The sequence below is a fragment of the Trichosurus vulpecula genome, chromosome 7, assembly GCF_011100635.1.
Source record: "Trichosurus vulpecula isolate mTriVul1 chromosome 7, mTriVul1.pri, whole genome shotgun sequence".
Lineage (NCBI taxonomy): Eukaryota > Metazoa > Chordata > Mammalia > Diprotodontia > Phalangeridae > Trichosurus > Trichosurus vulpecula.
Window position 1 is genome coordinate 176,618,859 of NC_050579.1, and position 24,171 is coordinate 176,643,029.

The window sequence follows — 24,171 nt, forward strand, 5'->3', positions numbered from 1 at the left end:
CAGCTTTTACATTAAAAGACAGGAAGGATTGGAATATGATTTTCTGAAAGGCAAAGGAGCTTGGACTACAAACAAAGATCACCTGCCCAGCAAAACTGCATGTATTTTTTCAGGCAAGAAGATGGACATTCAATGAAATAAGGGAATTCCAGAGCTTCCCCATGAAAAGACCAGAGCTCAACAGAAAATTTGATCTTCAAATACAAAACTCAAGAGAGACACAAAAAGGTAAACAGGGAGGGAAAAAAAAACAACCTTGTTATCCAATAAGGAAAAATGTTTACATCCTTATATAGGACTATATTATTTTATATATGTTAATCTTGAGAATGGTATAGTTATAAAAGCAAACAAAAAGGATATGCATAGACAGAGGATATGAGTATAAATTAACTGATGTGATGATAAAAACATAATTAAGTGGTGTAAAGGGATTGGTCTGGGAGAAGAGGTAAGGAGGAGTTAGAAAAGGATAAATTACATCACATGAAAAGGCACAAAAACATATTATAGTAGAGGGAAAGAAGAGAGGAAAAGAGCAGTGTTTGAGCTTTACTCTCATTGGATTTGGTTCAAGGAGCGAATAACATAATTCTATAAGTACAGAAATCAAACTTGTCCTACAGGCAGTAGGAGGGGATAGGGGAAAGAAAAGGGGGTGTGGTTAGAAGGGAGGGAAGAAGTAGTAAGGGGAAAAGGGTAAGATAAGGCAGGGGACTGAATGGACAGGAATATGGAGGGAGGTGGTGGTCAAAAGCAAAACTCTTTTGAGGAGGGGAAGAGAGAAGGGAGAAATAAAAACATAAACAGGAGGGGAATAAGATGAAAAAAAAGACACAGATAGTAATCATAACTGTGAATGTGAATGGAATGAACTCTCCCATAAAACAGAAGTGGATAGCAGAATGAATTAAAAACTATAATCTTCCAATATATTGTTTACAAGAAACACATTTGAAACAGGGGGATATGCACAGGATAAAGGTAAAATGCTGGAGTTGGATATACTATGCTTCAGCTGAAATAATAAACACAAGGGTAGCAATCCTAATCTCAGACAATGCAAAAGCAAAGATAGATCTAATTAAGAGAGATAATGAAGGAAACTATAATCTGCTAAAAGGCACCATAGAGAAAGAAGTAATATCTTTACTTAATATCTATGCACCAAGTTGTACAGCATCCAGATTCTTAGAGGAGAAGTTAAGTATTTCAGGGAGAAATAGATAGCAAAACTATACTAGTGGGGGACCTCAACATCCCCTTCTCTGAACTTGATACATCTAACCTCAAAAGAAAGAAGTTAAGGAGGTGAATGCAATTTTAGTAAAGGTAAATATGATTAGACCTTTGGAGAAAACTGAATTGGGATAGAAAGGAATGTACTTTTTTTTTCTCAGTGGTACATGGCAAGTACACAAAAATTGACCATGTACTTGGGCATAAAAACCTCATAATCCAGTGCAAAAAGGCAGAAATAGTCAATGCATCTTTTCAGATCATGATGCAATAAAAATTATTTGTAATAAAGGGTCATGGAAAGATAAACAAAAATGAAGTGGAAACTAAATAATCTAATCCTAAAGAATGAGTAAAACAACAAATCATAGAAACAAGCAGTAACTTCATTCAAGAGAATGACAATAATGAGACAATGTACCAAAACTTGTGGGATGTAGCAAAAGAAACTCTTAGGGTAAATTTATATCTCTGAATAATTACATGAATGAAATAAAGAAGAAGGAGATCAATGAATTGGGCATGCCACTGAAAAAGCTAGAAAAAGAACAAATTGAAAATCCTCAACTAAATACCAAATTAGAAATACTGAAAATCAAAGGAGAAATGAATAAAATTGAAATCAAGAAAACTATTGGACTAATAAATAAAACTAAAAGCTGGTTTTATGAAAAAAAAATAAAATTGACAAACCTTTGGTGAATTTGATTTAAAAATGAAAGAAGAAAACCAAATTACCAGTATCAAAAATGAAAAGGGTGAATTCACCTCCAAATGAAGAGGAAATTAAAACAATAATTAGGAATCATTTTCCCCAATTATATGCCCAGGAATTTGATAATCTTAGGGAAACTGATGGATACTTACAAAAATATAAACTGCCCAGATTAACAGAAGAGGAAGTAAAATACTTAAATAACACCATCTCAGAAAAAGAAATTGAGAAGGCCATCAATTAACTCCTTAGGAAAAAATCTCCAGGGCCAGATGAATTTACGTGTGAATTCTATCAAAGATTTAAAGAACAATTAATTCCTATACTTTATAGACTGATGGGGAAAATAGATGAAGAAGGAGTCCTACCAAATTCTTTTTATGACACAAATATGGTACTGATACCTAAGCCAGGAAGAGTCAAAATAGAGAAAGAAAATTATAGACCAATTTCTCTAGTTAATACAGATGCAAAAAATTAAAACATTTGCAAAAATATTATAGCAACTTATTATGAGAATAATACACTATGACCAGGTAGGATTTATTCCAGGAATGCAAGGCTGGTTCAATATTAGGAAAACTATCAGCATAATTGATCACATCAACAACAAAACTAGCAGAAACCATATGATTTCTCAATAGATGGAGAAGAAGCTTTTGATAAAATACAACACCCATTCCTATTAAAAACACTAGAAAGCATAGTAATAAACAGAATCTACCTTAAAATGATAAGAACCATCTTCCTAAAACCATCAGCAAGTATTATATGTAATGGGGATAAGCTAGATGCATTTCTAATAAGATGAAGGGTGAAACAAGGATGTCCATTATCACCCCTATTATTCAATTTGGTACTAAAAATGTTAGCTTTAGCAATAAGAAAACAAAAAGAAATTGAAGGAATTAGAATAGGCAAAGAAGAAACTAAATTATCATTTTTTTTGCAGATGATATGATGATATACTTAGACAACCAAGTAAAAAACTACTTGAAATAATCAATAACTTTAGCAAATTTGCTGGATATAAAATAAATCCACATAAATCCTCAACATTCCTATATAATACTAACAAACCCCAACAGCAAGAGATAGGAAGAGAAATTCCATTTAAAGTTACTGTAGACACTATAAAATATTTGGGAGTCTAACTGCCAAGACAATCCCAGGAACTATATGAACACGATTACAAAACACTTTTCACAGAAGTAAAGTCACAACTAAATAAATGGAAAAAAAAAACGTCAGTTGCTCATGGTTAGGCTGAGCTAATATAATAAAATTGACAATTTTACATAAATTAATTTGCTTATTTAGTGCCATACCAAGCAAACTACCAAAAATTATTTTACAGAGCTGGATAAAATAATAACAAAATTCATCTGGAAGAACAAAAGATCCAGAATATCAAGGAAATTGATGAAAAGAAAAGCTAGGGAGGGAGGCCTATCCATATCAGATATTAAACTTTGTTATAAAGCACCAATCATCAAAACTACTTGGTACTGGCTAAGAAATAGAGTGGTGAATCAGTGGAATGGGTTAGGTACACAAAATGCAGTAGTTAATGAATACAGTAATCTACTCTTTGACAAACCCAAAGATTCCAGCTTCTGGAATAAAAACTCACTATTTCACAAAAACTGCTGGAAAACCTAAAAAATAGTATGGCAGAAATTGGGCATAGACCAGCATCTTACTCCATATAACAAAATAAAATGAAAATGGGTTCACAATTTAGATATAAAGGCTGACACCCCCTCATAGCAGCGGCAGCGATGGCAGTGGAGGCGGCGGCGACGATGGCTTTGGGACGGTGACGGAGAGCGCGAGCCCGGCGACCCATGTCTCCCCTACTCCCCATGCTATGTGCCCCCTGACACTGCCCCGACCCCTGCCGGGACGATGGTGAAGTATTTCCTGGGGCAGAGCGGGCTCCGGAGCTCTTGGGACCAAGTGTTTGCTGCCTTCTGGCAGCGTTACCCCAACCCCTACAGCAAGCATGTGCTGACGGAGGACATCGTGCACCGGAAGGTGACCCCCCATCGGAAGCTGCTGTCCAGGCGGCTTCTAACGAAGACCAACCACATGCCCCGCTGGGTGGAGCGCTTCGTTCCTGCTAACGTAGCTCACTCGGTGTACATCTTTGTGGACTCTATCGTGGACCCACAGAACCAGACCATGACCACTTTCACCTGGAACATCAACCATGCCCGGCTGATGGTGGTGGAGGAAAGATGTGTTTACTATGTGAACCCTGAAAACAGTGGCTGGACTGAAATCCGACAGGAGGCCTGGGTCTCCTCCAGTTTGTTCAGGGTCTCCAGAGCAGTGCAGGAATTCAGCCTAGCTAGATTCAAAAGTAACATGACCAAGACCCATCAAAGGCTTTGAGTACATCCTGGACAAGCTGCAAGGTGAAGCTCCTTCTAAGACACTTGTTGAAACAGCTAAGGAAGCAACTGAGAAAGCAAAGGAAACTGCTTTGGCAGCTACCAAGAAGCCGAAGGACCTGGCCAGCAAGGCCGCCACCAAGAAGCAGCAGCAGCAACAGCAACATTATGTTTAAAGAAGTCATCCTACTGCTTCCCCTGCAACAAGAGGCCCTGCTGCCCTCCCAGATCGCCAGTACCCAAGGCTGAGAGCCTCTTGGCAAGATTTGGCATTGGGCCTGGAGCCCCAGCCCCTGAGACCATCAATGTAATGCAACCCCACAGACAATCCAGCTCTCGTCCCATTACCCGCCCTGTGTCCAAGTTGTAATTTATCATTAAAAATCAATTTTCAGTGCTGAAAAAAAAAAGATATAAAGGCTGATACTATAAGCAATTTGGGAGAAAAAGGAATAGTTTACCTGTCAGACTTACGGAGAAGGAAAGAATTCGTAATGAAACAAGAGATAGAGAGCATTATAAAATGCAAAATGTAAGATTTCGATTATATTAAATTGAAAAGTTTTTGTACAGACAAAGCCAATGCAACCAAGATGAGGAGGGAAGCAGAAAATTGGAAAGAAATTTTTACAACCAGTGTCTCTGACAAAGGCCTCGTCTCTAAAATATACAGGGAGCTGGGTCAAATTTATAAGAATACAAGCGATTCCCCAATTGAAAAATGGTCAAAGGATATGAACAGGCAATTTTATTTTTTTTTAAATTTATTTATTTATTTAGTATTTTCAGCTTCTGGAATTGATTTTCACAAGAGTTTGAATTACAATTTTTCTCCCCATTTCTACCCTCCCCCCAGCTCCAAGATGGCATATATTCTGGTTGCCCCATTTCCCAGTCAGCCCTCCCTTCTGTCACCCCATTCCCCGCCCCCATCCCCTTTTCCCATACTTTATTGTAGGGCAAGATAGATTTCTATGCCCCATTGCCTGTATATCTTATTTCCTGGTTGCATGAAAAACCTTTTTTTTTTATAACATCTCTTTTTAAAATTTTGAGTTCCAAATTCTCTCCCCTGTTCCCTCCCCACCACCCCTCCCCAAGAAGGCAAGCAATTCAACGTAGGCCACATGTGTATCATTATGTAAGATCTTTCCACAATATTCATGTTGTGAAAGACTAACTATATTTTGCTCCTTCCTATCCTATTCACCTTTATTCAGTTTTCTCCCTTGACTCTGTCCCTTTTTGACAGTCTTTGTCTTTGATTACCTCCTCCCCCTATCTGCCCTCCCTTCTATGGTCCCCTCTTTTGTATCTCCTTCCTCCTTCCATCCTGTGGGGTAAGATACCCAATTGAGTGTGTATGGTATTCCCTCCTCAGGTCAAATCCAATGAGAGCAAGATTCGCTCATTCCCCCTCACCTGCCCCTCTTACCTTCCTACAGAACTGCTTTTTCTTGCCACTTTTATGTGAGATAATTTACCCCGTCTATCTCTCCCTTTCTCCCTCTCTCAATATATTCTTCTCTAATCCCTTAATTTTATTGTTTTTAGATATCATCCCTTCATATTCAACTCACCCTGTCCACTCTGTCTATATGTATACATATATGCATATTCCCTTCAGCTACCCTAATACTGAGGTCTCACGAATTATATACATCATCTTTCTATGTAGGAATGTAAACAAAACAGCTCAACTTTAGTGAGTCCCTTATGATTTCTCTTTCTTGTTTACCCTTTCATGCTTCTTTTGATTCTTGTGTTTGAAAATCAAATTTTCTATTCAGCTCTTGTCTTTTCACTGAGAAAGCTTGAAAGTCTTCTATTTTATTGAAATTCCATATTTTGCCTTGGAGCATGATATTCAGTTTTGCTGGGTAGGTGATTCTTGGTTTTAATCCTGGCTCCACAGATCTCCAGAATATTATATTCCAAGCCCTTTGATCCCTTAATGTAGAAGCTGCTAGATCTTATGTTATCCTGATTGTGTTTGCAGTATTTTCTCCTTGATCTGGGAGCTCTGAAATTTGGTGACAATATTCCTAGGAGATTTCTTTTTGGGATCTATTTGAGGAGGCGATCGGTAGATTCTTTCAATTTCTGTTTTGCCCTGTGGCTCTAGAATATCAGGGCAGTTCTCCTTGATAATTTCTTGAAAGATGATATCTAGGCTCTTTTTTTGATCATGGCTTTCAGGTAGTCCAATAATTTTTAAATTCTCTCTCCTGGATCTATTTTCTAGGTCAGTGGTTTTTCCAATGAGATATTTCACATTGTCTTCCATTTTTTCATTCCTTTGGTTCTGTTTTATAATATCTTGGTTTCTCATCAAGTCACTAGCTTCCACTTGCTCCAATCTAATTTTTAAGGTAGTATTTTCTTCAGTGGTCCATTGGACCTCCTTTTCCATTTGGCTAATTCTGCCTTTCAAGGCATTCTTCTCCTCATTGGCTTTTTGGAGCTCTTTTGCCATTTGAGTTAGTCTATTTTTTAGGGTGTTATTTTCTTCAAGTATTTTTTCAGTATTTTTTTGGGTCTCCTTTAGCAAGTCATTGACTTGTTTTTCATGGTTTTCTCGCATCCTTCTCATTTCTCTTCCCAATTTTTCCTCTACTTCTCTAACTTGCTTTTCCAAATCCTTTTTGAGCTCTTCCATGGCCTGGGGCCAGTTCACGTTTTTCTTGGAGGCTTCTGTTGTAGGCTCTTTGACTTTGTTAACTTCTTCTGTCTGTATGTTTTGGTATTCTTTGTTACCAAAGAAAGAATCCAAAGTCTGAGACTAAATCTGGGTGTGTTTTCGCTGCTTGGCCTTATTCCCAACCAACTAACTTGACCCTTGAGTTTTTCAGTGGGGTATGACTGCTTGTAGCCTAAAGATTTCTATGTTCCACATTTGGGGGGGATGTGCTATCTCTGCCACACCAGCACTGCTCCTTCCCCAAGAACCCCCAACCCAGACTGGGCTTAGATCTTCAGCAGGCTGTGCACTCCTGCTCTGATCCTCCACTTAATTCCTCCCACCACATGAGCCTGAGGCCGGAAGCAACTGCAGCTGTAGCTGCCCCACCTCCACTGCCCTGGGGGTGGTGGCTGTACCACGAACTCCTTCCACTCCCACAGCTTTTCCCACTAACCTTCTTTGCTGTCTTTGGTGTTTGTGGATTGAGAAGTCTGGTAACTGCCACAGCTCACTGATTCAGGGTGCTAGGGCATGCTCCGCCCAGCTCCTGTGTCTGGTTGGTCTGCGCCGCCCCTGCTGGGCTCTACTCCACTTCGCTCCCAGCTCCGTGTGGGTTAGACCTCACCCAGAGACCATCCAGGCTGTCCTGGGCTGGAGCCCGGCTTCCCTCTGCTGTTTTGTGGGTTCTACAGTTCTAGAATTGGTTCAGAGCCATTTTTTATAGGTTTTTGGAGGGACTTGGTGGGGAGCTCATGCTAGTCCCTGCTTTCCAACCACCATCTTGGCTCCTCATTGGCTTTTTGGAGCTCTTTTGCCATTTGAGTTAGTCTATTTTTTAAGGTGTTATTTTCTTCAGTATTTTTTTGGGTCTCCTTTAGCAAGTCATTGACTTGTTTTTCATTGTTTTCTCACATCACTCTAATTTCTTTTCCCAATTTTTCCTCTACTTCTCTAACTTCCTTTTGCAAATCCCTTTTGAGCTCCTCCATGGCCTGAGACCAGTTCATGTTTTTCTTGAAAGCTTTTGGTGTAGGCTCTTTGACCTTGTTGACTTCTTCTGGCTGTATGTTTTGGTCTTCTTTGTCACTAAAGAAAGATTCCAATGTCTGAGTCTGAATCTGAGTCCATTTTCACTGCCTGGCCATGTTTCCAGCCAACTTACTTGACCCTTGAGTTTTTTATCGGGTATGACTGCTTGTACAGTATAGAGTAGTTTGTCCCAAGCTTGAGGGGCTGCACTGTTGTTTTCAGAGCTATTTCTACACAGTAAGCTCTACCACCCCAGCGCTACTCCTCCCCCAAGAACTGCCAACCCGGAGTGGACTCAAATCTAAGCCGGCTCTGCACTCCCACTCAGTTCTGGCACTTAATTCCTCCCTCCAGGTGGGCCTGGGGCCAGAAGCAACTGCAGTTGTAGCTCTGTAAGTAGCCTCAGAACTGGGCAGTGGCCAAAGAGGGAACTCCTTTCATTCTGTCCCCTGAAGTTTTTCCCACTAACCTTCTCTGTTGTCTTTGATGTTGGTGGGTTGAGAAGCCTGGTAATTGCCACATGTTGCTGATTCAGGGCACTAGGGCCTGTTCCACCTGGCTTCCAGTCTGGTTGGTCCAGTTGTGGCTCACACTGGGCTCTGCTCCACTCTGTTCTCAGTTTTGTGCAGCAGACCTTACCCAGTGACCGTCCAGGCTGTCCTGGGTTTGAGCTCTGCTTCCCTCTGCTATTTTGTGGGTTCTGCATTTCTAGAATTTGTTCAGAGCCATTTTTTATAGCTGTTTGGAGGGACCTGGTGGGGAGCTCACAGCAAGTCCCTGCTTTCCAGTCGCCATCTTCTCATCTCTGAATAGGCAGTTTTCAAAGGAAGAAATTAAAGATATCTATAATCACATGAAAAAATGCTCTAAATATCTACTTATTAGAGAAATACAAATCAAAACAACTCTTAGGTACCACATCTCTCCTGCAGATTAGCTAACATGTCAAAACAGGAAAATGATAATTGCTGAAGAAGATGTGGGAAAATTGGATCACTATTACATCATTGGTGGAGTTGTGAACTGATCCAACCATTCTGGAGAACTATTTGAAACTATGCCTAGAGGGCCATAAAAATGTGTATACCCTTTGACCCAGCAATAGCAATTCTAGGGCTATATCCCAAAGAGATCAGACAAGGGGGAAAAGGACCTATATGTACAAAAATATTTATAGCACCTCTTTTTGTGTTGGCAAAGAATTGGAAATCAAGGGGATGCCCACCAATTGGGGAATGGCTAAATGAATTGTGGTATATGAATCTAATGGAATACTATTGGACTATAAGAAATGAGAAGCAGATGGACTTTATAAGAACCTGGAGAAACTTTGCATGATCTGATGATGAGTGGAAGGAGCAGAAGTAGGAGAACATTGTACACAACCACAGACACATTGCTGCTGTGATGACTACTTTGATAGACCTGGCTCTTCTCAATGATGCAAGGTTCTAAGACAGCCACAAAAGACTTATGATGGAAAATGCTATACACATCCAGAGAAAGAATTATGGAGTCTGAATGCAGATTGAAGCATATTATTTGCTTCCTCTACTTTAAAATTTTATTTTATTTTTCATCTTGTTTTATCTTTCTCACGATTTATTTCATTGGTTATAATTCTTTTTTTTACAACTTGATTATTGGGAAAATAAGTTTAATGTGAAGGTATACATATATATGTATATATATATATGTATATATGTATGTGTATATATATACATATATATACATATATGTATATAGAAGCTATATCATATCACATGCCATCTTGCGGTGAGAGAGGGTAGCAAAGGGGGAGGGAGAAAATTTGAAACTCGAAAACTTGAGGAACTATTGTAAACTAAAAGTAAAATAAACAATATGTATCTAAGAAAATAACAATGGCATTTTATTTTTCAGTTATGAATTCTCTATCTCTACCTCCTCCTCAATCTACTGAGGAGAGAAAAACAAAATACTTGCAAATACGTATAGCCATGCAAAACAAATTCCTGTATTACTCATCTCCAAAAATAGAGAGAAAAAGAAATAAGGAAAAGAAAATATGCTTCAGTCTGCACTCTGAGTCCATGAGTTTTTGAATGTGGATGGCATGTTTCATCATGAATCCTTTGGAACTGTCCTTGGCCATTGTGTTGATAAGAGTCTTTCAAAGCTGATAGTCTATGGAATATTGTTGTTACTTTATAAATTGTTCTCCTGATTCTACTCACTTCACTTTGCATCAGTTTATGAAAGCCTTCCCAGGTTTTTTTTTTTCTGAAACCATAATCTTCATTATTTCTTATAGCACAATAGTAGCTTTGGTATATGTGTGACGTTGGACAAGTCACTTAACCCCAATTGCCTGCCTTCTCCCCTCCAAAAATACATATATACATATGTATACATACACACACACACACACACACACACACACACACACACACATATATATATATATATATATGTATATATATATATATATATATATATATATATATATATAATGTCTAGAATAAGGACACAAAGAGGTCCACTATTCTCTAGATATCTAGGTCATATAGTGGGTAGAGTATTAGACTTAGAATTAGGAAGATCTATGTTAGAATTCTATCTAGGCTTTTTTATCTCTGCGATGATTGGCAAATCACACATCCTGCTTTTACTTAAACATTAGCTTCTTCTTTTGCAAAATAGGGATAATAACCATCTATCAAATGGAAAATTGTGATAGCCCTTGTAAAGCAGAAAGGATCTGTTACCAATACCATGCTTGTAGCTTTTGTAACACTGTGGAAAATTCTGCGTTGGTTTTCTCTGTACACCAATCCGTTCTCTAGTCAATTGACTAGATTTGGAATTATGGAACTATGCCTAAAAGGGTATAGAATGTGCATACCCTTTGACCCAGAAATACCATTTCTAGATCTGCATCACAAAGAGATCACAAAAATGGGAAAAAAGGGCTGATGTGTACAAAAATATTTATAGCAGCTGTTTTTGTGATGGTCAAGAATTAGAAATTGAGGACATTTCCCATAAATTGGAGAATGGCTGAACAAGTTGTGGTTTATGAAAAAGTGGAATAATATTGTTCCATAAGAAATGATAAGCAGGTGAACCTCCAAAAAACCTGGAAAGGCTTACATGAACTGATGCTGAATGAAGTGAGCATAACCAGAACTTTGTACACAGTAACAGCAACATTGTGTGACAACCAACTTTGATAAACTTAACACTTCTCAGCAATACATGGATCTAAGACAATTCCAAAAGACTCATGATGGAAAATGCTATGCACATAGTCTGAATGCGGAAAGAAGCGTACTGTTTTCTCTCTCTCTTTATTTTTGTTTATTCTTTCTCTCTTTTTTAAAATCTTTTCTTTCTCATGACTTTTATCTCTGGTTCTAATTCTTCTTTACAACATGACTAATGTGGAAATATGTCTAATGTGATTGTACATGTATAGCCTATATCAGATTGCATGCCATCTTGGGGAGGGGGCACAGAAGGAGGGAGAGAAAATTTAGAACTCAAAATCTTATAGAAGCGAATGTTGAAAACTAAAATAAATAATTTTTTTTAAAAGAACCTCTGCTTTAGAGTGAGAGGACTTGGGTTCAAAAACTGTTTTTGATACTTAATACATGTATAACCTTGGTCAAGTCATTTAATCTTTCTACTCTTCCTCAATTCCATCATTTCTGAGGTGCCTTCCACCTTTAGCCCTATGATACTAAGATGAAGATTCAGATGAAGCAGATTCAAAACAAGGAGATAAGAATACTGGAGAAAATAAATACAAGTACTGACTAAAGGGACTGGGGATATCTGAGGACTTATATCTACTTCCATGCCATGAAGATCCATCATAATAGGAATGTATGGAAGATTTTAGCAAATTATTTCACAGTTTTACATGCTTTAGTTTATAGAATATATATGCTATATTCTATAGTATAGGGCTATATGCTATGTGGTATAGTATATGGTAGAGAAGAGCTTGCAGAGGTTTCAAATATTTGAAAATGGTCATATAGAAGAGGGAATTGATTAATTCTGTCTCGAACCAAAAGAAAGAACTGGGAGAAATAAGTGGAAATTGAGGGGAAAAAAGCAGACTTTGTTTTTACATGAAGGGAAAAAAAATCTAATAATCTAAACTGTCCAAAAGTCAAAGGGTATGCCTCAGGGGACAACAGGGATAGTAGGTTCCCCATCATTGTACATCTTTAAGCAGAGGCCATATAAGTATGTGTCAGTTATGTTGTAGAGAGGATTCTTAATTAAGCACAGGTTGGACCAGATGACCTCTGAGGTCCCTTTCAACTCTGAGATTCTGATTCTGTGATGAGAATCCCAGCAGAAGACAACTGGATACTGAACAGGAAAAAGTCTCATCAACGAAAAGGCACAGGGTAAAGGGAGGAACTTTAAGGGGATTAGAGACATTAAAATATTTAGGCAAGGTGACAGAAGCCTCTGCAAGAATTTTGCAGAGAAACCTGAAATACAGGGAAGGAAACTTTGGAAAGCCAGCCAAAGAAGTACCTTCCACAAATGAGGGGATCACAGATAATCAGGAGACAGCAGCAGGAAGCAAATTCTAAAGGAGACTGAGAATCTCACAAGTTTTCTTATTTTAAAAAAAATTACCTCAAGTAGAAAAACTGCTGGACCCAGGATGCATAGGACCATGGATTTAGAGCTGCAAGTGCAGGCCATTGAGTCATGGACACTCAATTTACAGATGAAGAAACTGAGGCTGGGAGACATTAAATGATTTGCCCATGTCTAAAGCAAGATTTGAACCGCCGTCTTCCTGGCTTCCAGTCTAGTGCCTTCCCAACTCATGCAACACAGAAAGGCTAATTGTAGAAATGACGTCATAATAACGTATGAAAAATCCCCTCCATCTTCTGGTACCAAGCTCCAGGAGGACTGCCTTTCCTTGCTTAATTGAACTAGCCTGTAGGAACAGAAAAATATAGCAATTCTTCATATTGCTCAAAGGTTATCAAAAATGTCTTAAGAGGGGAAAAGAAAATAAATCATTCCAGTCTTCTTAGCCCTTTTCTTCCTATTCTTGTCTGTAGTGAGGGTTGTGGAATGAACCTCACCCCTTCTAACACAGCCCTCGTTCCCCAGTGATTAATCATAGAACCTAATTTTCTGATTATAAGAAGATCCTGGATCCAGGGGAGTAGCAGACTATATAGTTGCCACTTAAGTGGTTCATACATTGATTTCGAAGGTTGTGGAGATGAGAGGTTAGACCTTCAAAATGAAATACTTTGGAAATAAGGGGCCTAATTTGCTTGTTTCAATTCCTTTAAGTTCAGGGTCCCCTCATGTCATGCCTAGTGAATCTATAGGTGTGGCCAGAGTGGCCTTTGTTTTCTTTGAGTGACTCAGTTTATCTCATTGAGCCTTGCTGGGTGCTGGGTCTGCAGCTTCTCTTCCAGGGCCGGAAGCCCAGAGACCATGCCTGGGAGCAGAAAACTTCCTGCGTGACCTCTTCCGGGGCAGGAAGCCCAGAGACCCATGCCGGGGAGCAGAGAGCTTCCTTTATTCATGGGGCTGACTGAGGGGAGGTGTTGATTCCAGAGCCACGCCCAATTGGGTGTTAACCTAGTCTACGCCAGGGGGAGGGGCCAACTCAAGAACCAATTGGTCCTGGTCGTTCAGGCAGCGCTTGATGATGTCAAAAACTCTATAAGCGGGGAGAAGACGGCTTGAAGATTCCTCTTTCCTTTTCCAGTTGGCGCAGGAGCAGTGGCCAGCGTGACTCTCGGCCAGGAAAATTCAACACTACAAAATCTGTAAGGGAGGAGAAGAATGGGAGTTAAAAAAATGAGTGGAAGTGGGAGGGGGAGGTGGAACTATGAAAAACAGGGCCTGTTTTCTCATATGTTTACATGGAAATAAGATTAATTCTATAATAAACTTTACACAACCCTCCCTCACTTAAATCTAATTCACTTAAGTAATAGCCTTACCTTCCTGATGCCATTGTCCTCTTCCAGAAAAAAGGACAAACAACAATCTGTGAATAGAACAGGCTGCCTCACTGGGAACCCAAGTAGCCAGTTCCAGTTGGGCAATGCATCCTCCCCTCTCCTTTCTTCCCCTCCTTCCTTTCCCTCCCTCTGTCCACATAGGGTATCATGCCTTTACCTTCTGGTATTCTGCCCAAAGGAATGCAAATTTTGATTACAGAAACCTTGGAAAAATATCTGGGGGTTCATGAGCTAGATTTCTTTCTTGAGAATCATGCCTTAAACCCAATTCAATCTGACTCTCGTTGATTGGCCAACAAGAGGTCCTAGGTGAAGCCCCACTTAGTGGTCATTGTTTGGGCCCTGATGCCTCACAGTAAATGTAAATAACAATTCTTCCTGTTTTACCCAGAAACCCTGAGGGTCTTCTTCTCCCAGACTGATTGTTTTTTTTAATTAGGTAAAAGAAGCCATTCTTTGTTTCATTTCTTACCTAGCCTTAATCACTGAATGGGTTTTGCCTCATTCAAACTGACACCCGGAAAGAATTTCTCGGGGCAAAAGCACCTCAGCTTAAAAAGGCCAAGGTTTGCCACTACATCTGGGGCCATCTCTGGGGCCACGATTTATATCTTGCCACTGGACCCAAATGACTCTGGAGGAGAAAGTGAGCCTGGTGACTTTGCACCATCCTCCCTCACTTAAATCCAATTCCCTTGCAAGTCATGGCATCACCTTCCTCATGCCCTGGTCCTCTTTGAGAAAGAACAAACAACAACAACAACTGAAAGTTAGGATTGACATGGAGAGGAAGACTGTGAACCAGATGTAGAACTCCTTGATAAGGTAGGGAAAAATACAATATAGTAGGTAATCTAAATCAGGACCAGGAAGGAATTCTATATCTGTATGTAATGGACATCAAAGGAAGAGAGGGTGATGAGCAATGGGAACAGAGGATCTGGCAGTGAGGCACAAGGGCAGTACTTTCTTCTTCCTCCTTAGAATATGAAGGAATATGAAAGAAAGGACACCCACTACTACTGGTAGTGGTGGTGGTGGGAATCAACTGGAAGAAATGCCTGATGAGTTCCATAACTGCTCTAAGATCAGTGCACTAATTTATTTTCACCGTTTGGAATGGCAGATCAAGGTCCTATACACAAAGGTAGGTTGCTATGATTATAAAACCATGGAAACAGTGTGAAAAGGTTTAATTCAAAAGGCAATGCCATCAATGGAACAGGGTTCCAAAGGGCACAGTGGAAGTGGGATAGGGATACTGGGGCTGAGTACTGAGATATGTGGGGATGAAAGAACAGAGATTTGTAGTAGGGGGAAGGAAATTTTCATCTAGACAACATAGGACTCTGAATAAAAGTGATTCAGAGTGGAGAAGAGAGTTTGCTAGTCATGGGACAATTCATTGTTACTATGCTTTGCAGTTAGCCAAGGCAGCTCTGCTGCAGGCCCAAGTGCCAATTCTTATTTGGTATTCTTGCCCGGGAGAATATCAACAGCTGTTCCACCTGGGTTGGATGAGGGAGACAGGTGGGGAACAGTCTGGTGTCTGAGCACAAGATGACTTTGGAGAAATGGTTACATTGAAGAGGCCGATTATGTCAGAACTTAGGATCACTTAGACTCAGGGAGAGAGAACTTTTCTGGAGAGACAAGGCATATAGCCTGAAAGGGTAAATAAAATAAAATAAAATGCTGTACATTAGGTCAATAGTTCACTTAGATTAAAAGTAATACAGTGTGTTATGTATGAATCATGAAATAGAGGCTGGAGCAGTGATCCAAGTCCAGGGGAAAATCGGTCAATCAGTCATTTAGTCAGTCAAGCAGTTAGTCAATGATCATTTATAAGATACTTACCAAGTATCAGACATTATGTGAATTATCGAGGATAGGAAGACCAAAACAGGCCATGCCCTAAAGATGCTTGTATTGTAATGGGGGGATACAACATGCAAACAACTATGTACTAAAAACATATGCACGAGATGAATTTAAGGCAGTGTTAGAATATATCACTTCAAAAAACATTATGGTCAATGTAGCATAATTTGTTCAACACAAAGCCAACTCAACTATAATGATGGTAGAATGCTGGTCTTAATACAGCTACATCTCAATTATTATGGGTCTTGACTATGAAAACAAACCTCTGTGTCACGAATTCTTAACCTGGGGTACATAGGCCCCCAAAGAGTCCATTGCTAGATGGCAGAGTGTCTGTAAACTTAAATAGAAAAAAATAATTACATCTTTATTTTCACTATCTTTGATCCAAAATTTTTCATGTCTTTCAACTATGAATGTAGACAACACACTGTTGTTCTGAGGAATAAGAGATTTCTATGTCCCAAGCACTATGCTTATCTCTGGGGATAGAAAGAAAGGCAAATATGTGCTGCCTTCCATTAAGGAGATCCCAATCTAATGGGAAAGACAATGCCCAAACAACTCCGAACATACAAAATATGCGGAGTAAATTAGAGAGAATCACAGAGAGAAGATACTAGAATTAAAGGGGATCCAGAAAGGCTTCTTGCAGAAGATGGAATTTTGACAGAGACTGGGAGGAAATCAGGGAAGCCAGAAGGTGGGGACAAGGATAGAGAGCATTCCAGGTAATGGGGGTCAGTCAGTGGAAATGCATTCATTAGGAAGATGGAATGATGTGCTAGGAAGAGCAAAGAGGCCAAAGTCACTGAATTATAATTATAGTCAGTTGTCCCTAAATGCTTGTTGTTTCTAGGACAGAGTGTTTAACACCCAAAGTAGAATGTAATCAAGCAAGGACAGTTAGGAGCTAGCTAGTACCAATGAAGAACAACTTTTTCCATCTTTGAAGCTAGCTGCTCTATACTTCTGAGAAGGTGAATGACTGAACTCAATTTAAAGCTATACCACTACTGGGATTGTTTTTCCCTTCAGTGGGGGAGAACACAGGAAAAGGAGAAGGGAAATTATTTCCTCCCCATGCCTAGGAAAATGTATAACCAGCACTCTCCTGGGGTGAACAGGACATGGATACAGAATAGCCAGTATCATTTTTTCCTTAAATAGTAGCTGAAAAAAAGAAAAATTAAAAAATGTTTCCTATGGGACTCAATTCTCATTCTTTCTGCACCCTGTGGATCCTATGCATATTACTTTTAAGTGAATGGAAACTCTGTACTGGGGAAGTCATTAACAAGCAGCCACATATGAAATATTTCCCCAATAAAAGTTTCAATTACACTTGCTTGGTTCCATGACCTTTTCTGCTTTCTTTTGTACTTGTAAGAGGTCCATGACTTTAAATTCAAAATAATTGTGTGTGTGTGTGTGTTTTGTTGTTGCTGTTGTTTCTTTGTTTTAACAATGGCTTTATAATCAGATATAAATGGCATTGTATGTTTTTCTAAGTTACTCGGTAGTGCATTATCGGTGAAAATGTGATTGGTTCACACAAGGAAACAGTTGTCTACCAATCCTAATATATTTGAGACAATTCATTGGTGTTTGAGATCTCTTGCTCATTCAAGGAAAGAAGTAAAACTCTGGAGTGCTAAGTACTAAGAATTCCTATAAGCTGACTGACAATTTATCCAAGAGAACGCATAATTAAACTGACATAAAAAAATCCCTGACAATTATGAGTAAATATAATTCTTGATCAATGAAGGTTGTCTTTATAGTGGTACCTTCAGACTTGTCCTTTTGCTTCTCATTGATTCTTTGGGGAGTCTGGTGAGGCCTAAAGTCACTTCTCAGGATAACGTTTTTAAATAATTGAAGGAAATGTTAAAATTGCGGTTAGAGGTTAATGAAAATAAACATGTTTTTCTTTTCTTATAACGACACTTAAACCCTATCCACAGACTGCACTAGAGGTTAAAAATCCTTCATTTAGATACTCATAGCCTGGATAAATGATACTTTCATCACAATTTTTTAGTAGGTGGTCTTACATTTGATCTGCTATTTTAGGTTGTAAGGTTACTATAAGTGCCTCATGAAATCATGGTCTGTTTTTCATTTTAAAAATAACTTAAGTCACTAAAATAGCATTTTATTTGTCATAGGAAGCTGAGTAAAAAAACAGGTCAAAGGAGTAAAAGTTGAATACAAATAATGACTTCATGACACATATTCACCTTGCCTAATGTCATTAATTGGTTCTAGGAAAACATGATGTTAGGTGAAACAACATTACAAGGGAAAGTTAGTTCCAGAAAAACAATGCTATAAATTGGCATTTAATTGAAATCACAGTGTGGTTGCTTATAAGCCATTAATGATATTACCACAAGATGACATTGCTTACATTAACCATGTTTGTGGTATAGTTATACATATAGAAAACACAAGCACACACACATCACCTGTGGCTCAACTGGCCCCCACCCATTAGGGTTTCAAGCTTTGGGCTTACACAAGCAAGGTTTTATCCTAGGGAAACATGCCCTTCAAAGGAAGGCATTAGGTTTTTTTCCTACTCTCTAGGCTATAATGCTCTCACAGTAGAATACCAAATCCAAATTAAAGATGGACAGATGGACCTAAGCCAGTCATATTCACTCCTCTGTTCCTCTACTGGCCTGCTTCTGACTCTGGAATCCTTTTTGCACCATTTTCCAGCAGCCTTCTCACCATTGAGAAGCCCTTATCACTATATTACAGTAGCCTTCTCAAACTAGAAGGTTCCACTGCCCCAGGTGGTCCCATCTCCTGATTGGTCAGTTCACCACAGAACCTACATTTTGAGGAACAGCCTAGGCCAGCCATGTTCACCCCTTCATTCTTCTCTTGGCTTTACTCTTGACTCTCCTGATGTGTTTTGTCAATGAATTCTCACGCAGTTGCCCTTTATCAGCTTCCTTTCATGTGTTGTCGTCCCCACAGTGGGGCATCGAGGTGGCTCAGTGGATAGACCACTGGGCTTGGAATCAGGAAGATCCATGTTCATGAGTGCAAATCCAGCCTCAGATACTTACTAGCTGTGTGACCTTGGATATGTCATTTGACTCTGCCTCAATTTCCTTATCCGTAAAATGAGAAGGAAATGGCAAACCATTCCAGTATCTTTGTCAAGAAAACCCCAAATGGGGTCGTGAAGTGTCTGACATAACTGAAAATGATTGAACAAAAACAACCTTCCCCATTAGAATGGAAGCTCTTGTCTTTCTGTTTCTTTCTGTATTCCCAACATTAAGCACAGTGCTTACTTAACATGTAATGAATCAAACGCTTGTTGATTTGATTTGACTTTACTTCTTTTGGGGAAAAATAAAACAATGTTTAAATAAAGCTTAGGCATAGATCTCTTCTAAGAGGGATTAACAGGATCATATCTAGGCAAGGTACTCAATGTACAAAGTAAATATCAGGCATAAGACCAATATTTATTTCCTCCACCACAGAAGAAATGTTCAAAGCACAAAAGTCTAATAAATACTCATTAACAATTACTTAAAATAATTTTCTTTTAAAAATCACACCAAATATATTTGCTTATATTCTCCTAAGAGGTAAGATAATTTTGTTTTTACACGTAGATTTATATGTATCTCTGAAATTGTAGATTGATACACATATCTAGATCCATATGAGACAAAAGTCCTTAGGCTAGCAAAGAAGTCCAACACAAAGAAAATTCAACCAAAAAAAAAAAAGAAAAAGAAAAGAGAAGAGAAGAGGAAAGAAAAGAAAAAAAGGGAAAAGAAAAAAGAAGAGACTATTTCCTTTTCACTACAGACAGGAAATGATCATGTTATGTTGTTCATCAAGTATTTAATGGCTTCTGCTGTATTTTGCAATATGTTATATCCTGCATGTGGGAATGTAGCTATTTGTGGGCAGTCATTATGCCATTTAAGCCATTACAAATCAGCGAAAGTGTCAACACATTTTGAAAGGGAGCTATTAGCAATGAAAATGTCGGGTTCTGGCTAACTTATGATCAGTAGAATAAACAGAACAATGAACCCATTTCAAGCTACCTGTTAGAGTTGAACACTGTAAGATCTCTCCTTAATGGATTTAAAGGGCAGGCTAAGGCAGCAGGCCGCTTTTTCACTTCAATACAAATTTGTTCATTCTGCTCAAGTCAGAACTAACTCTCCTAATATTTTGAAACAGACCTAAATGATGCTTTGAAACTCTACAATTACACCTTTATGATGCTTTAGGTGATTTGTGCATGTGAAAAAAACAAAACACGTATTACTTTCACATTTAACAATCCATTGTCTGCCACTCATTCCCTACTTAATTTTTTAATATGAGATATATCAGATAAAGGGTTAAGTAAAAAAATGAAAACATTTCAGGAAAGTGCCTCATAGTCAATAGATTGAATATTAAGCATACTCTCTCTCTCTTTCTTTCTCTTTCACATGCACACAAACACACAAATGATGATATTTTTATGAATCTATGTAATATTGTGGGAAATGATTGTTTTGTGCGAAAATAAATTTGTGTGAGAGTCTCAGCAGTATTTCATTATGTCAGTGTTTTATTTGGTCAAGTACAATTATTGAGTTTAAAGGGATCTGAGGTCATCCAATTTCATTCAATACAATTTAAAAAAATAGGCACATACTATGCCAGGCATTGAACTAAGCTTCTAAAAGATCCCTGATATTTTAGGAAGGATAATGTAGAATTCCTATCTGGTCTCTACTTGAACATTTCAAGTGAAAGGGAGCTCGTTATGTCACAAGATGTCCTATTCTGCTGTGCAGCTGTAATTGTTAGAGTTACTTTTTTGTATTGAGTTAAAATCTGTTTTTATGTAACTCCCCCACACTGGTCCTAGTTCTCTCCATTGGTTCAACACAAACAAGTCTGTCATCTTATCCTCATGACAGCCGTTCAAATATTTGATGACAGCTTTCATGCTTCCCCTTAGTATTCTCTTCTCCAGATTAAACATCTTCGGTCTTTTCAACCTTTTCTCATATGTATTCAGTGAATAAAAGGAAATCTCAAAAAGCAGCTTGCAGCCACAGTTAGGCACTGGGAAACATAGGACTGACCAGACTGCAATTATCAGAGCAGGACAGTTGAACTAGATAATAAGTATAGCTCAAGAATTAGCCTCAGGGCAGAACCAAACAGACCAACATAAAGTGATCTGTGTCTGCTTTCTTCTCATGGGAATTCTAACCCATCACTAGTGTTCATGGATGAAGTCAGCTGGTGAAATAAGGAATCAGGTCAGACAGGCCCAATGCAGGGAATCCTTGCAAAACAAGCAACAAAAAATATTAAAAATAAGAGTTTAAATTTATTATAGCTCTGATAAAGTATAATACTGTTTAGAGTTTGAGATCTTTTATGTGCGTTATCTTATATAATCCTCGAAATGACCCTATAGAGTAGTCCTTGTACGGATTTTAGCTCCATTAAAAATAGTTGATACCCTTAATTTTTTTTATATCAGCTACATTTTTCAATAGATTCCTCCAACTTCCAGAGATCCATATTTTATTTTTTTTCAAAATTTATGTTTTCAAATAAATTTTCATTGTCTTTTGCACCTTATATCATCATAGTTATCCCCAGTATCTTTCCTTCTCCACCTCTCAGAAGGCTATCCCACATAGCAAATTCTTTTAAAGAGGAAAAAAATCATGACAAATGATCAATATATTTAAAAATTCCCAAAACGGGCAAACATTTGGAGAAGGAGCCAAGATGAAAACAGGGACTCGCTTGAGCTCTCTCCCAAATCCCTTCAAACACCTGTAAAAATGACTCTAAACCAATTCTAGAGTTACAAACCCACAAAATGACAGAGTGAAACAAGTCTCTAGCCCAAGACAGCTTGGATGGTGACTGGGAAGGGTCTATCACACCGTGCTGGGAGTGGAATGCAGCCCAGCGTGGGTCAAGCCAGAAGAGACCAGGCCTGAATAGACCTAATGGAGCAGGCCTCAGGTCCCTGAATCATTGAACTGTGGTAGTTACCAGACTTCTCAACCAACAAATGTCAAAGACAACTGATTATTTCAGTGGGAAAACTGTTGAACCTGGGTTAGAGAAGTGTGTAGTCCGGCCCCAGACCCAAGGTAAAATAGAAATTGGAAGAATCCAGTGATGGTCTCTTGAAAAAGATCCCAAAAAAAGAAAACTCCTAGGAATATTGTACCCAAATTCCAGAGTTCCGATGTCAAGGAGAAAATATAGCAAGCAGCCAGAAAGAAGCAATTCGAGTATTGTGGAAACACAATCAGGATAACAAAAGATCTAGCAGTTTCTACATTACGGGATCCAAGGGATTGGAATATGATATTCTGGAGACCAAAGGAGCTAGGACTAAAACCACAATCACTTATCCAACAAAATTGAATATAATATTTCAGGACAAAATATGGATTTTCAATGAAATAGAGAACTTTCAAGCATTCTTGATGAAAAGACCAAAGCTTAATAGAAAATTTGACTTTCAAACACAAGAATCAAGAGAAGCATGAAAAGGTAAACAGGAAAGATAAATCATAAGGGACTTAATAAAGTTGAACTGTTTTGTAAACATTCATACATGGAAAGATGATATTTGTAACTCATAGTACCTTTCTCAGTATTAAGGTAGTTGAAGGGAATATCCATCCATCCATCCATCTATCTATCTATCTATCTATCTATCTATCTATCTATCTATCTATCTATCTATTATCTATCTATAGACAGAGGGCACAGGGTGAGTTGAATTTGAAAGGATGATATCTAAAAATAAAATTAAGGGGTGAGAGAGGAATATATTGGGAGAAGAAGAAAGGGAGAGATAGAATGGGGCAAATTATCTCACATAAAAGTGTCAAGAAAAAGCTGTTGTAATGGAGGAGAAGAGGATATAGGTGAAAGGGAATGAGTGAATCTTGCTATCATCTGATTTGGCCTAAGCAGGGGATAATGCACACTCAATTGGGTATCTTACCCTACAGGAAAGTAGGGGATAAGGGGATAAGGGGGGGATGATAGAAGGGAGGGCGGATTAGGGGAGGAGGTAGTCAAAAGCAAACACTTTTGAAAAGAGACAGGGTCAAAGGAGAAAATTGAATAAAGGGGGACAGGATAAGATGGAGGGAAATATAGTCAGTTTCACAACATGACTATTATGGAAGTGTTGTACATAATGATACATGTATAATGTATAGTGAACTGCTTGCTTTCTAAAGGAGGATGGGTGGGGAGGAAAGAAGGGAGAGAATTTGGAACTCAAAATTGTAGAAACAAATGTTCTAAAAAATTGTTTTTACAAGCAACTGGGAAATAAGATATATAGGCAATGGGGTATAGAAATCTATCTTGCCCCACAAGAAAGTAAGGGGATAGGGGACAAGGCAGAGGGGAGTGGGGTGATAGAAGAGAGGACAAACTGGGGAAAGGGGCAATTGGAATACACGCCACCTTGGGGTGGAGGGAGGGTAGAGAAGGGGAGATTTGTTGAATTTTGAAAAGTAAAAATAAATTTAAAGAACTTGATAATTTTAAAAAAAATAAATAAATTTTTAAAAAAGAAAAGCTTAAAAAGAAATAAATAAAAAGAAAATTAAAAAAAATATTCCAAAAACAAATGCAAAATCTATCACCTGTTGGCCTCCTACCCCCATGAAGGAGTGGGCTGGAACTATCCTCTCACATCTCTTCATTTGAATCATGCTTGATCTTTATAATTTTGTGAACTTCACCTTGGACTCTTTTGTGTGCGTCATTGTTCTTTCCATTTATATTCTTGTAGTAATCATGTATATTGTTTTTTGGCTCTGTTCATTTTGGTTTATGAAGATCTTTCCATACCTTTCTGTATTCATCAAATACATCATTTCTTACAGTAATATTTCTTTATATTCATGTACCACTAGTTGTTTAGGCATTCATCAATATATAAGCATTTAATTTGTTTCTTATTCTTTACTATTAAAAAAGTGCACCTATAAATATTTTTGTGTATGTGGGGACTATTGTATTCAATGGTATCCTTGGAGTATAAGCCCAATAATGGAATCCCTGGTGCAAAATGTAGGGACATTTTAGCCACTTTATTTACATAATTACAAATTGCTTTCCAAAATGTTTGTATCATTTAACAGCTCCAACAACAATGTGTTAGTATGC

General features: G+C 38.4%; 1 pseudogene; it reads left to right on the forward strand.

The window, feature by feature from the left end:
• Positions 1-3,861: 3,861 nt before the first annotated feature.
• On the forward strand, positions 3,862-4,650 carry LOC118858430 (annotated as a pseudogene).
• The last annotated feature ends 19,521 nt before the right edge of the window (positions 4,651-24,171 follow it).